The sequence below is a fragment of the Nycticebus coucang genome, chromosome X (genome assembly GCF_027406575.1).
Source record: "Nycticebus coucang isolate mNycCou1 chromosome X, mNycCou1.pri, whole genome shotgun sequence".
Classification (NCBI taxonomy): Eukaryota; Metazoa; Chordata; class Mammalia; order Primates; family Lorisidae; genus Nycticebus; species Nycticebus coucang.
In genome coordinates, this window is record NC_069804.1 from 48,308,052 (window position 1) to 48,320,168 (window position 12,117).

The window sequence follows — 12,117 nt, forward strand, 5'->3', positions numbered from 1 at the left end:
AAATCTCCTGATACGAATAATGCATCAACTGGGAGACTTTTCTCAGTTAGTTTCAAACTTCTTGCACAAGGATTTGCTGTCATTGATATGCTGAGCATGAATGAGGACACTTTATCATAGATTATTTAAATTTAACATAACCAAGCATAAAATAAGCGCAAACACACACTATATTTATAAGGGATAAGACAAAATTGCATATAATTTGCAACTTTTGCCAGACTTATTAAATCCATTAACACTTTCAAAGTCTTCCCTTCATAGGCATTTTCCAGCGCTTTAGATCTTATGCTTAACTTTGTATTGGGCCGGTCGGCACCCTGACTGATATAAACAATTACATCAAAGAAATGTTATGGGATGGGGAGGCAGACCATTGGAGGACATAAACAGGGGGAAGGATTTTCTTTTTTCTTAAGACATCCAAACAGGAAAACAAGACAAAGAAGGGCAAACAAACAAAGTGTTCACAGTAAAACAAGCCAGATTTGTAGTTTCATTTGAAACCAATAGCAAATCATGAAACGTTACGAAAAATATAAGCAAAGGTAAAATCTCCTAGAGTAATTACTAAATGAAGTTAAAATTACTACACAGATAAGTAAACTGCAGAAGAAAAGTGAACATCACTTATATATCAGGTCCTTTTAAACATTATACAACTTTTCAAAGTTAATGCATAAAATTGGTAGGTTTGGCCACACTGCACAAATTAAAAAAAAAAAAAGTATACAGAAAAAACTCTTATATTCCCCATTTTGAATCATTAGCTCAAAACCTAAGTAAAAGATCAGCTAGAAGGATTTTAAGTTATTTACAATTCCAGCAGGTGCTTCTGCCACAGTGACCTGGCTTCCATCCCATAGGGCCTTTCACCTTCCCAGCAGCAGTTTTCAGTTCTCTGTCCCCTCAGGAGGCTGTTCCCATGACTGCTCATCTCTTTGAATAGTTCCAACAGTGCCCCAACAGCTCCAAAATAACCCTCATGTTCCAAAAACAGAGCTTTTAGCTGTCCTTTGGACCAAAAATCCACGGCATATGCTAGGAGCTTTGTGGAGACCATATTGATTCTGAGAAAATTCCCAACAAACACAACTATATCTATATTCTCATTCAATGCACACATCCCAGCAATGGAGCCAACATTGTTGGTGATGGTGACCAATGTGGCCTGGGCAAGGTCTTTCTTGCTGATAGAATCTCACTTTTCTTTACTCATCATGTTGCCAAAGCTTGATGCTATAGCAGATCCTTGAAGGCCAAATCGTTCATAGTCTCCTCCGTAAATCTCCTTCACCAGCTTATCACATTGGTGCTGTCACCTGTAGCTGCCATTTCCAGAGCTTCTTCAAAGGTCTAACAACCAGTCAGCAAGCAATATAGGCCTAGGAATGTTTCACCTCCAAGACTGGTCCCTGTAACTCTTTTACAGTTGTCCTTGCAGTACACTGCTAGGATGCTGACACCAATGTTAAAATGAGCCCATGTTAACCAGCAACATAGGGTATGGATGTCAAGGCAGTATGGCTTATTTTGACACAATTCAGGATATGTGTGATTTTCAATCTAGGAACATTCAGGCTTGCCGTTGAAGCCAACAGAGTCGAAATAAAGCAGCCCCTGAAACAGACAGTCCAACTCGAACAAGATGGCGGACTGAAGCCAGCTTTCAACAGAGGCTCCCATCCAGAAGGAGAGTTAAGGGACAGGAATTTAGTAAGTATCCTGGTGGATATGAGCTGCACCAAGAGAGAAGGTTGAAGAACGCACATCAACACCGCTGAGGCAAGCTGTGATCACAAGGACACAAACAAAAGGTACAAAATCCACCACCAAGCTCATGGGAGTCCCCCTCCCCCATGAGATGGGCTCAAGAGCCCCACAATTAAACAAATGAGCAGAAATTAAAGGCCCTCCAACTACACTCCATGGGACAGACCTTCTAAAAACTGGACCTACCTCCCCTATTAGGGTGCCAGGGCATTCTCCTGCCAGGCATAAAACTGTATAAAACTTTAAAAATCCTTTGCTGGCAACCCTGAGCCCCCAAAACTCCCCTCCCACTCGCTGAGGATTGGAGGTCTGTCCCCCAGGAGTTCGGATTCTTGGGTGATTTCTCAAGGGTAGTGGACAGTCCCTGAGCTGCAACTGGTCAGCGCTGACTCTGAGGCACGCAAGCGAGGAGAGGGCACCCGGCTAAGGGGGAGTCATGCCTCGGTGGCGCTTCCCTGCGGTGCGGTGCAGCAGCCCTCCCCATGCATCAATATGGCCAGGCATAAAACTGAATGAAGCTCTAGCTTCCCTGCTGAGCTCTCAGCACTCCCCCCAACTCTCAATCAGGGTCTGGGGGCCTGTCCCTCAGGAGTTCAGATCCTTGGGTGATTTCTCGAGGGGAGTGCACAGTGCCCGAGCCGCGACTGGTCAGCGCTGACGCTGAGACACACGAGTGAGGAGAGGGCACTCAGCTGAGGGGGAGTCACGCCTTGGAGGCACTTCCCTGTGGTGCGGTGCAGCGGCCCACCCCGGGCATCAATACGGCCAGGCATAAAACTTAATGAAACTCTAGCTTTCCCCCACTCTCACTCGGGGGTCTGGGGGACTACCCCCCAGGAGTCCAGATTCTTGGGAGATCTCTCGAGGGGTGTGGACAGAGCATAAACTGTGACCACTCAGTGCTGACTCTGGGGTGTGAGACAGAGGAGAAAAGGGTCGGCTGGGTGCCCACACAGGAGCGGCAGTTCCTGGAGGCAGATCAACAGCCGTTTTTTCTTTAACAGCAAAACGGCTCACTTCTGGATATTCTTAAGCCACACCCCCTGTCTCCCTGGGCAACCAGAGAAGGCCACCAGTGAGCAAAGGATTTGCCTGACACTGCTCACAAACCCAGGAAGCTTCCAGGGCAGGGCTGACTCAGAGAGGTAATCAGACACAAACCTCCAGGAGCAAAGATGTTCGAACTCAGAACAGCCCATCTTCTGTAGGCGATTTTAGAAGAAACAGAGACAGAACCCCGCAAAGTTGGCTGTTCTGTTATGTTCTGTTAGCAACATCAATCAGGGACGGGGCTAAGCCTGAGTGAACACCTCCCTTCCACGACCTGCATCAAGCACTCAAAGACGTCAGGCCCCATCTCCTCCTGCTAGACAGCGGCAGACTGCGGGGGCCTGGCAGACTTCCTTGCAATTCAGGCAGGTGCAAACTCCTGGAGTATCTGTTCGCTACAAGCAACTGGGTTAGCCATCTGCAGAGATACCAGTGACTGGGTCTGACGGAGGGGCAAATTGGGGAAGGAGACATCAACCTTCCCAGACTAGGGAAGACATCAACCTTCCCAGACTATTTGCTAGGTGGCTCCTCCTGACTCCACGCAGCAATGGAGTAAGCCATATCAGAGGAGTCACCAGACCCCCGTGATCCAGGTCCCAGAGACCTCTTGAACTCTCCAACCTGAGACAGGTGCCGATTGAGACAATCAATTTGGACCTCTTGAACCGAACTAAGAGACTTAGGATTTTCCTGGCGGTGCCCTGGGTATGCGGTTGTAGGAAGGTTTGATTTTCCTTTTCCTTTTTAAATTGGTGCCAGAGGTGGGCGGGCTGGGTGACTTAATTGCTGGTTTTTCCACACAGCTGAGACTTCAAGCCAGAGTAAATGTTACAATAGGATCAAACAGAAACCAACTGAAAACAAGACAGAATAACATCGCCCCACCAAGCAAGACAGGGACCCAGTTTCTCAGGCCACAACACTGTACAGGCTCTCGATAAAGCCCCAGGGCAAAAATCAAAGGGAGTAAAAAAACATGGGGCAGAATCAGTGGAAAAATTCTGGTAACATGAATAACCAGAACAGATAAACTCCCCCAAGAAAAGATACAGCAGATGTGATTGAAGATCCCATTCATAAACAACTGGCTGAGATGTCAGAAATTGAATTCAGAATTTGGATTGCAGACAAGATTAATGAAATAGAATTACAAATTCAAGGAGAAATTCAAAAGTTGTCTCAAGAATTTAACGAATTTAAACATAAAACCACCAAAGATTTAGACACACTGAAGCAAGAATTTACACCGCTCAAACATATGAAAAATACAGTAGAATCCCTCAGCAACAGAATGGAGCAAGTAGAAGAAAGGATTTCTGACATTGAAGATAAAGTCTTCGAATGCTCCCAATCTTTCAAAGAGGAAGAGAAATGGAGAGCAAAAACGGATCACTCACTCAGAGAACTCTCGGATAATTTGAAGAAAAGCAATATACGAATAAATAGGATTTCTGAGAACGGTGAAGTGGCCTCAAAGGGCACAGAGACACTTCTGCATGAAATTATGAAAGAAAATTTTCCAGACATGCCTAGAGAATCTGAAATTCAGATAGCAGACAGCTTCAGAACCCCAGCACGATTCAACCCCAATAAGTCACCCCCCAGGCATATCATAATTAGCTTCACTAAAGTTAATATGAAAGAGAAGATTCTCAAAGCAGCACGGCTAAAGAAACCCATTACATACAAAGGAAAGTATATTAGAATAACTGCAGATCTCCCTGCTGAAATTTTCAAGCCAGAAGAGGGTGGTGATCGACTTTTAATTTCCTAAAGCAAAAAAACTTTCAACCCAGGATCTTCTATCCAGCTAAACTGAGTTTCATTTATGATGGAGAAATTAAATACTTCAATGACATTCATATATTGAAAAAATTTGCCGTAAGTAAATCAGCTTCTCAGGATATTCTCAGACCTATCCTACACAATGACCAAACCAAACCTATACCACAAAAGTAAACTCACTCACAAACTTCGGATCAAACTCCAACATCCACACTGGCGAAAGGATTAAAAATGTCCACTGGACCTTTGAAAAACTTGATACCCAAAGTTACACCAGACTTATCAATACTCTCCATAAATGCGAATGGCTTAAACTGTCCTCCACAGAGGAAGAGATTAGCTGACTGGATACAAAAACTCAAGCCAGATATTTGTTGCATACAAGAGTCACATCTTCACCTAAAAGACAAATACAGACTCACGGTGAAAGGGTGGTCATCCATATTTCGGGTAAATGGTAATGAGAAAAAAGCAGGTTTTGCAATTTTATTTGCAGATACAATAGGTTTAAACCATCAAAAGTAAGGAAGGACAAGAATGGTCACTTCATATTTGTTAAGGGTAATAATCAATATGATGAGATCTCAATTATTAAAATCTTTAAACCCAACCAGAATGCACCTCAATTTATAAGAGAAACTCTAACAGACATAAGTAACTTGATTTCCTCCAGCTCCATAATCATCGGAGATTTCAACACTCCTTTGGCAGTATTGGATCGATCCTCCAGTAAGAAGCTGAGCAAAGAAATCTTAGATTTAAACCTAACCATCCAATATTTAGATTTAGCAGACATCTACAGAACATTTCATCCCAACAAAACAGAATATACATACTTCTCATCAGCCCACGGAACTTACTGCAAAATTGACCACATTTTAGGTCACAAGTCTAACCTCAGTAAACTTAAAGGAATAGAAATTATTCCTTGCATCTTCTCGGACCATCATGGAATAAAACTTGAATTGAGTAACAACAGGAATCTGCATACTCATACAAAAACATGGAAGTTAAATAACCTTATGCTGAATGATAGCTGGGTCAGAGATGAGATTAAGAAAGAAGTCGCCAATTTTTTGGAACAAAACGAAAATGAAGACACAAACTATCAGAACCTCTGGGACACCGCAAAGGCAGTTCTAAGAGGGAAATTTACAGCACTGCAAGCCTTCCTCAAGAGAACTGAAAGAGAGGAAGTTAACGACTTAATAGGACATCTCAAGCAACTGGAAAACAAAGAACATTCCAACCCCAAACCCAGTAGAAGAAAAGAAATAACCACAATTAGAGCAGAATTAAATTAAATTGAAAACAAAAAAATAATACAAGAGATCAATAAATCAAAAAGCTGGTTTTTTTAAAAGGTCAATAAAATAGATATACCTCTGGCCAACCTTACAGAAAAAAAAGAGTAAAATCTCTAATATCATCAATCAGAAACAACAAAGACGAAATAACAACAGACTCATCAGAAATCCAAAAAATCCTTAATGAATATTACAAGAAAATTTATTCTCAGAAATATGAAAATCTGAAGGAAATTGACCGATACTTGGAAGCACGCCACCTTCCAAGACTTAACCAGAATCAAGTGGAAATGTTGAACAGACCCATATCAAGTTCAGAAATAGCATCAACTATACAAAACCTCCCTAAAAAGAAAAGCCCGAGACCAGATGGTTTCACGTCAGAATTCTACCAAACCTTTAAAGAGGAATTAGTACCTATATTACTCAACCTGTTCCAAAATGTAGAAAAAGAAGGAAGACTACCCAACACGTTCTATGAAGCAAACATCACACTGATCCCCAAACCAGGAACAGACCCAACAAGAAAAGAAAATTATACACGAATATCACTAATGAATATAGATGCAAAAATATTCCATAAGATATAACAAACAGAATCCAGTGAACACATCAAACAAATTATACATCATGACCAAGTTGGTTTTGTCCCGGAGTCTGAATGCTGGTTCAATATAAGTAAATCTATAATTGTAATTCAGCACATAAACAAATTAAAAAACAAAGACCATAAGATTATCTCAATTGATGCAGAAAAAGATTTTGATAATATCCAGCATCCCTTCATGATCAGAACACTCAAGAAAATTGGTCTAGAAGGGACTTTTCTTAAACTGATAGAGGCCATCTACAGCAAACCCACAGCGAATATCATATTGAATGGAGTTAAATTGGAATCATTTCCACTCAGATCAGCAACCAGACAAGGATGCCCATTGTCCCCATTGCTTTTTATCATTGTACTGGAAGTTTTAGCCACCGCAATTAGGGAAGAATAGCTGATCAAGGGTATCCATATAGGGTCAGAAGAGATCAAACTTTCGCTCTTCACAGATGATATGATTGTGTATCTGGAAAACACTAGGGACTCTACTACAAAAATCCTAGAAGTGATCAAGGAATACAGCAGCGTCTCAGGTTACATAATCAACATTCATAAATCGGTAGCCTTTATATACACCAACAACAGTCAAATTGAAAAAGCAGTTAAGGACTCTATCCCATTCACAATAGTGCCAAAGAAGATGAAATGTTTGGGAATTTACCTAACAAAAGACGTGAAAGATCTCTATAAAGAGAAGTATGAAACTCCAAGAAAATAAATAGCTGAAATTGTTAACGAATGGAAAAACATACCATGTTCATGGCTGGGAAGAATCAACATTATCAAAATGTCCATACTTCCCAAAGCAATATATACTTTCAACGCACTCCCTATTAAAGCTCCACTGTCATATTTTAAAGATCTTGAAAAAACATTACTTCGTTTTATATGGAATCAGAAAAAACCTCGAATAGCCAAGACATTACTCAGAAATAAAAACAAAACAGGAGGAATCACACTACCAGACCTCAGACTTTACTACAAATCGATAGTGATCAAAACAGCATGGTATTGGCACAAAAACAGAGAAGTAGATATCTGGAATAGAATAGAGAACCAACAGATGAATCCAGCTACTTACCGCTATTTGATTTTTGACAAGCCAATTAAAAACATTCAGTGGGGAAAAGATTCCCTATTTAACAAATGGTGCTGGGTGAACTGGCTGGCAACCTGCAGAAGACTGAAATTGGACCCACATCTTTCACCATTAACTAAGATAGACTCTCATTGGATTAAAGATTTAAACTTAAGACATGAAACTATAAAAATACTAGAGGACAGTGCAGGGAAAACCCTTGAAGAAATTGGTCTGGGTGAGTATTTCATGAGGAGAAACCCCCGGGCAATTGAAGCAGCTTCAAAAATACACTACTGGGACTTGATCAAACTAAAAAGCTTCTGCACAGCTAAGAACACAGTAAGCAGAGCCAGCAGACAGCCCTCAGAATGGGAGAAGATATTTGCAGGGTATAACTCTGACAAAGGTTTAATAACCAGAATCCACAGAGAACTCAAACGCATCAGCAAGAAAAAAACTAGGGATCCCATCGCAGGCTGGGCAAGGGATTTGAAGAGAAACTTCTCTGAAGAAGACAGGCGCACGGCCTTCAGACATATGAAAAAATGCTCATCATCTTTAATCATCAGAGAAATGCAAATCAAAACTACTTTGAGATATCATCTAACTCCAATGAGACTAGCCTATATCACAAAATCTCAAGACCAGAGATGTTGGCGTGGATGCGGAGAAAAGGGAACACTTCTGCACTGCTGGTGGGAATGCAAATTAATACATTCCTTTTGGAGGGATATATGGAGAACACTCAGAGATCTAAAAATAGATCTGCCATTCAATCCTGTAATTCCTCTGCTGGGCATATACCCAGAAGACCAAAAATCACAACATAACAAAGATATTTGTACCAGAATGTTTATTGCAGCCCAATTCATAATTGCTAAGTCATGGAAAAAGCCGAAGTGCCCATCGATCCACGAATGGATTAATAAATTGTGGTATATCTATACCATGGAATACTATGCAGCCTTAAAGAAAGATGGAGACTTTACCTCTTTCATGTTTACATGGATGGAGCTGGAACATATTCTTCTTAGTAAAGTATCCCAAGAATGGAAGAAAAAATACCCAATGTACACAGCCCTACTATGAAACTAATTTGGGACTCTCACATGAAAGCTATCACCCAGCTACAACTTAACAATAGGGGGAAGTGGGAAAGGGGGGGGTGGGTAGAGGGAGGGGAATCGGTGGGATCACACCTGTGGTGCATATTACAGGGGTATTTGCGAAACTTGGTAAATGTAGAATATAAATGTTTTGGCACAGTAACTGAGATAACGCCGGAAAGGCTATGTTAACCACTGGGATAAAAATGTGTCAAATGGTTTATGAAGTGAGTGTATGATGCCCCATAATCATATCATTGTATACACTTATGATTTAATAAAAAAATTAAAAAAAAAAAAAAGAAATAAAAACAAAACAGGAGGAATCACACTACCAGACTTCAGACTTTACTACAAATCGATAGTGATCAAAACAGCATGGTATTGGCACAAAAACAGAGAAGTAGATATCTGGAACAGAATAGAGAACCAAGAGAGGAATCCAGCTACTTACCGCTATTTGATTTTTGACAAGCCAATTAAAAACATTCAGTGGGAAATGATTCCCCATTTAACAAATGGTGCTGGGTGAACTGGCTGGCAACCTACAGAAGACTGAAATTGGACCCACACCTTTCACCATTAACTAAGATAGACTCTCATTGGATTCAAGATTTAAACTTAAGATGTGAAAGTATAAAAATACTAGAGGAGCATGCAGGGAAAACCCTTGAAGAAATTGGTCTGGGCGAGTATTTTCTGAGGAGAACCCCCTGGGCAATTGAAGCAGCTTCGAAAGTACACTACTGGGACTTGAGCAAATTAAAAAGCTTCTGCACAGCTAAGAACACAGTAAGTAAAGCAAGCAAACAGCCCGCAGAATGGGAGAAGATATTTGCAGGGTATATCTCTGACAAAGGTTTAATAACCAGAATGCACAGAGAACTCAAACGCATCAGGAAGAAAAAGACAAGGGATCCCATCGCAGGCTGGGCAAGGGATTTGAAGAGAAACTTCTCTGAAGAAGACAGGCGCATGATCCACGTATGGATTAATAAATTCTGGTATATGTACACCATGGAATATTATGCAGCCTTAAGGAAACATGGAGAATTTACATCTTTTTTTTTTTATTAAATCGTAACTATATACATTGATATGATCATGCGGCATCATACACTCGCTTCATAGACCATTTGACACATTTTTATCACATGGTTAACATAGCCTTTCCGGCGTTATCTCAGTTACTGTGCCAAAACATTTACATTCTACATTTACCAAGTTTCACAAATACCTCTGTAAGATGCACCACAGGTGTGATCCCACCGATCCCCTCCCACTACCTACCACCCCTTTCCCACTTCCCCCTATTGTTAGGTTTTAACTGGGTTATAGCTTTCATGTGAGAGCCCCAAATTAGTTTCATAGTAGGGCTGAGTACATTGGGTAGTTTTTCTTCCATTCTTGAGATACTTTACTATGAAGAATATGTTCCAGCTCCATCCATGTAAACATGAAAGAGGTAAAGTCTCCATCTTTCTTTAAGACTGCATAGTATTCCATGGTGTATATATACCACAATTTATTAATCCATTCGTGGATCGATGGGCACTTGGGCTTTTTCCATGACTTAGCAATTATGAATTGGGCTGCAATAAACATTCTGGTACAAATACCTTTGTTATGTTGTGATTTTTGGTCTTCTGGGTATATGCCCAGCAGAGGGATTACAGGATTGAATGGCAGATCTATTTTTAGATCTCTGAGTGTTCTCCATATCTCTTTCCAAAAGAAATGTATTAATTTGCATTCCCACCAGCAGTGCAGAAGTGTTCCCTTTTCTCCGCATCCACGCCAACATTTCGGGTCTTGAGATTTTGTGATATAGGCTAGTCTCAGTGGAGTTAGATTGTATATCAAAGTAGTTTTGATTAGCATTTCTCTGATGATTAAAGATGAGGAGCATTTTTTCATATGTCTGAAGGCCATGCGCCTGTCTTCTTCAGAGAAGTTTCTCTTCAAATCCCTTGCCCAGCCTGCGATGGGATCCCTTGATTTTTTCTTGCTGATGCGTTGAGTTCTCTGTGCATTCTGGTTATTAAACCTTTGTCAGAGATATACCCTGCAAATATCTTCTCCCATTCTGTTTGCTGTTTGTTTCCTTTACGTACACTGTTCTTTGCTGTGCAGAAGCTTTTTAGTTTGATCAAGTCCCAGTAGTGTATTTTTGAAGCTGCTTCAATAGCCCTTGGTGTTCTCCTCATGAAATACTCACCCAGACCAATTTCTTCAAGGGATTTCCCTGCATTCTCTTCTAGTATTTTTATAGTTTCATGTCTTAAGTTTAAATCTTTAATCCAAAGAGAGTCTAACTTAGATAATGGTGAAAGGTGTTGGTCCATTTTCAGCCTTCTGCAGGTTGCCAGCCAGTTCAGCCAGCACCATTTGTTAAATACGGTATCTTTTCCCCACTGAATGTTTTTAATTGGCTGGTCAATAATCAAATAGCGGTAAGCAGTTGTATTCATCTCTTGGTTCTCTATTCTATTCCAGATATCTACTTCTCTGTTTTTGTGCCAATACCATGCTGTTTTGATCACTATCGATTTGTAGTAAAGTCTGAGGTCAGGTAGTGTGATTCCTCCTTTTTTGTTTTTATTTCTGAGTAATGTCTTGGGTAATCGAGGTTTTTTCTGATTCCATATAAAACGAAGTATTGTTTTTTCAAGATCTTTAAAATATGACAGTGGAACTTTAATAGGGAGTGCGTTGAAATTATATATTGCTTTGGGTAGTATGGACATTTTGATAATGTTGATTCTTCCCAACCATGAGCATGGTATATTTTTCCATTTGTTAATATTTTCAGCTTTCCTTTTCTTAGAGTTTCATAGTTCTCTTTATAGAGATCTTTCACGTCTTTTGTTAGGTAAATTCCCAAATATTTCATCTTCTTTGGCACTACTGTGAATGGGATAGAGTCCTTAACTGCTTTTTCAACTTGACTGTTGTTGGTGTATATAAAGGCTACCGATTTATGGATGTGGATTTTGTAACCTGAGACGCTGCTGTATTCCTTGATCACTTCTAGGAGTTTTGTAGTAGAGTCCCTAGTGTTTTCCAGATACACAATCATATCATCTGTGAAGAGTGAAAGTTTGATCACTTCTGACCCTATAGGATACCCTTGATTGCCTTTTCTTCCCTAATTGCCATGGCTAAAACTTCCATTACAATGTTGAAAAGCAATGGAGACAATGGGCAGCCTTGTCTGGTTGCTGATATGAGTGGAAATGATTACAATCTAACTCCATTCAAGATGGTATTGGCTGTGGGTTTGCTGTAGATGGCCTCTATCAGTTTAAGAAAAGTCCCTTCTAGACCAATTTTCTTGAGGGTTCTGATCATGAAGAGATGCTGGATATTATCAAAAGCTTTTTCTGCATCAATTGAGAGAATCCTATG

At 40.4% G+C, this 12,117-nt stretch overlaps 1 pseudogene; it reads right to left on the reverse strand.

Moving 5' to 3' along the window:
* Window positions 1–814: 814 nt before the first annotated feature.
* LOC128576791 (pantothenate kinase 1-like) overlaps window positions 815–12,117 on the reverse strand; it is a 31,408-nt pseudogene continuing 20,105 nt past the window's right edge.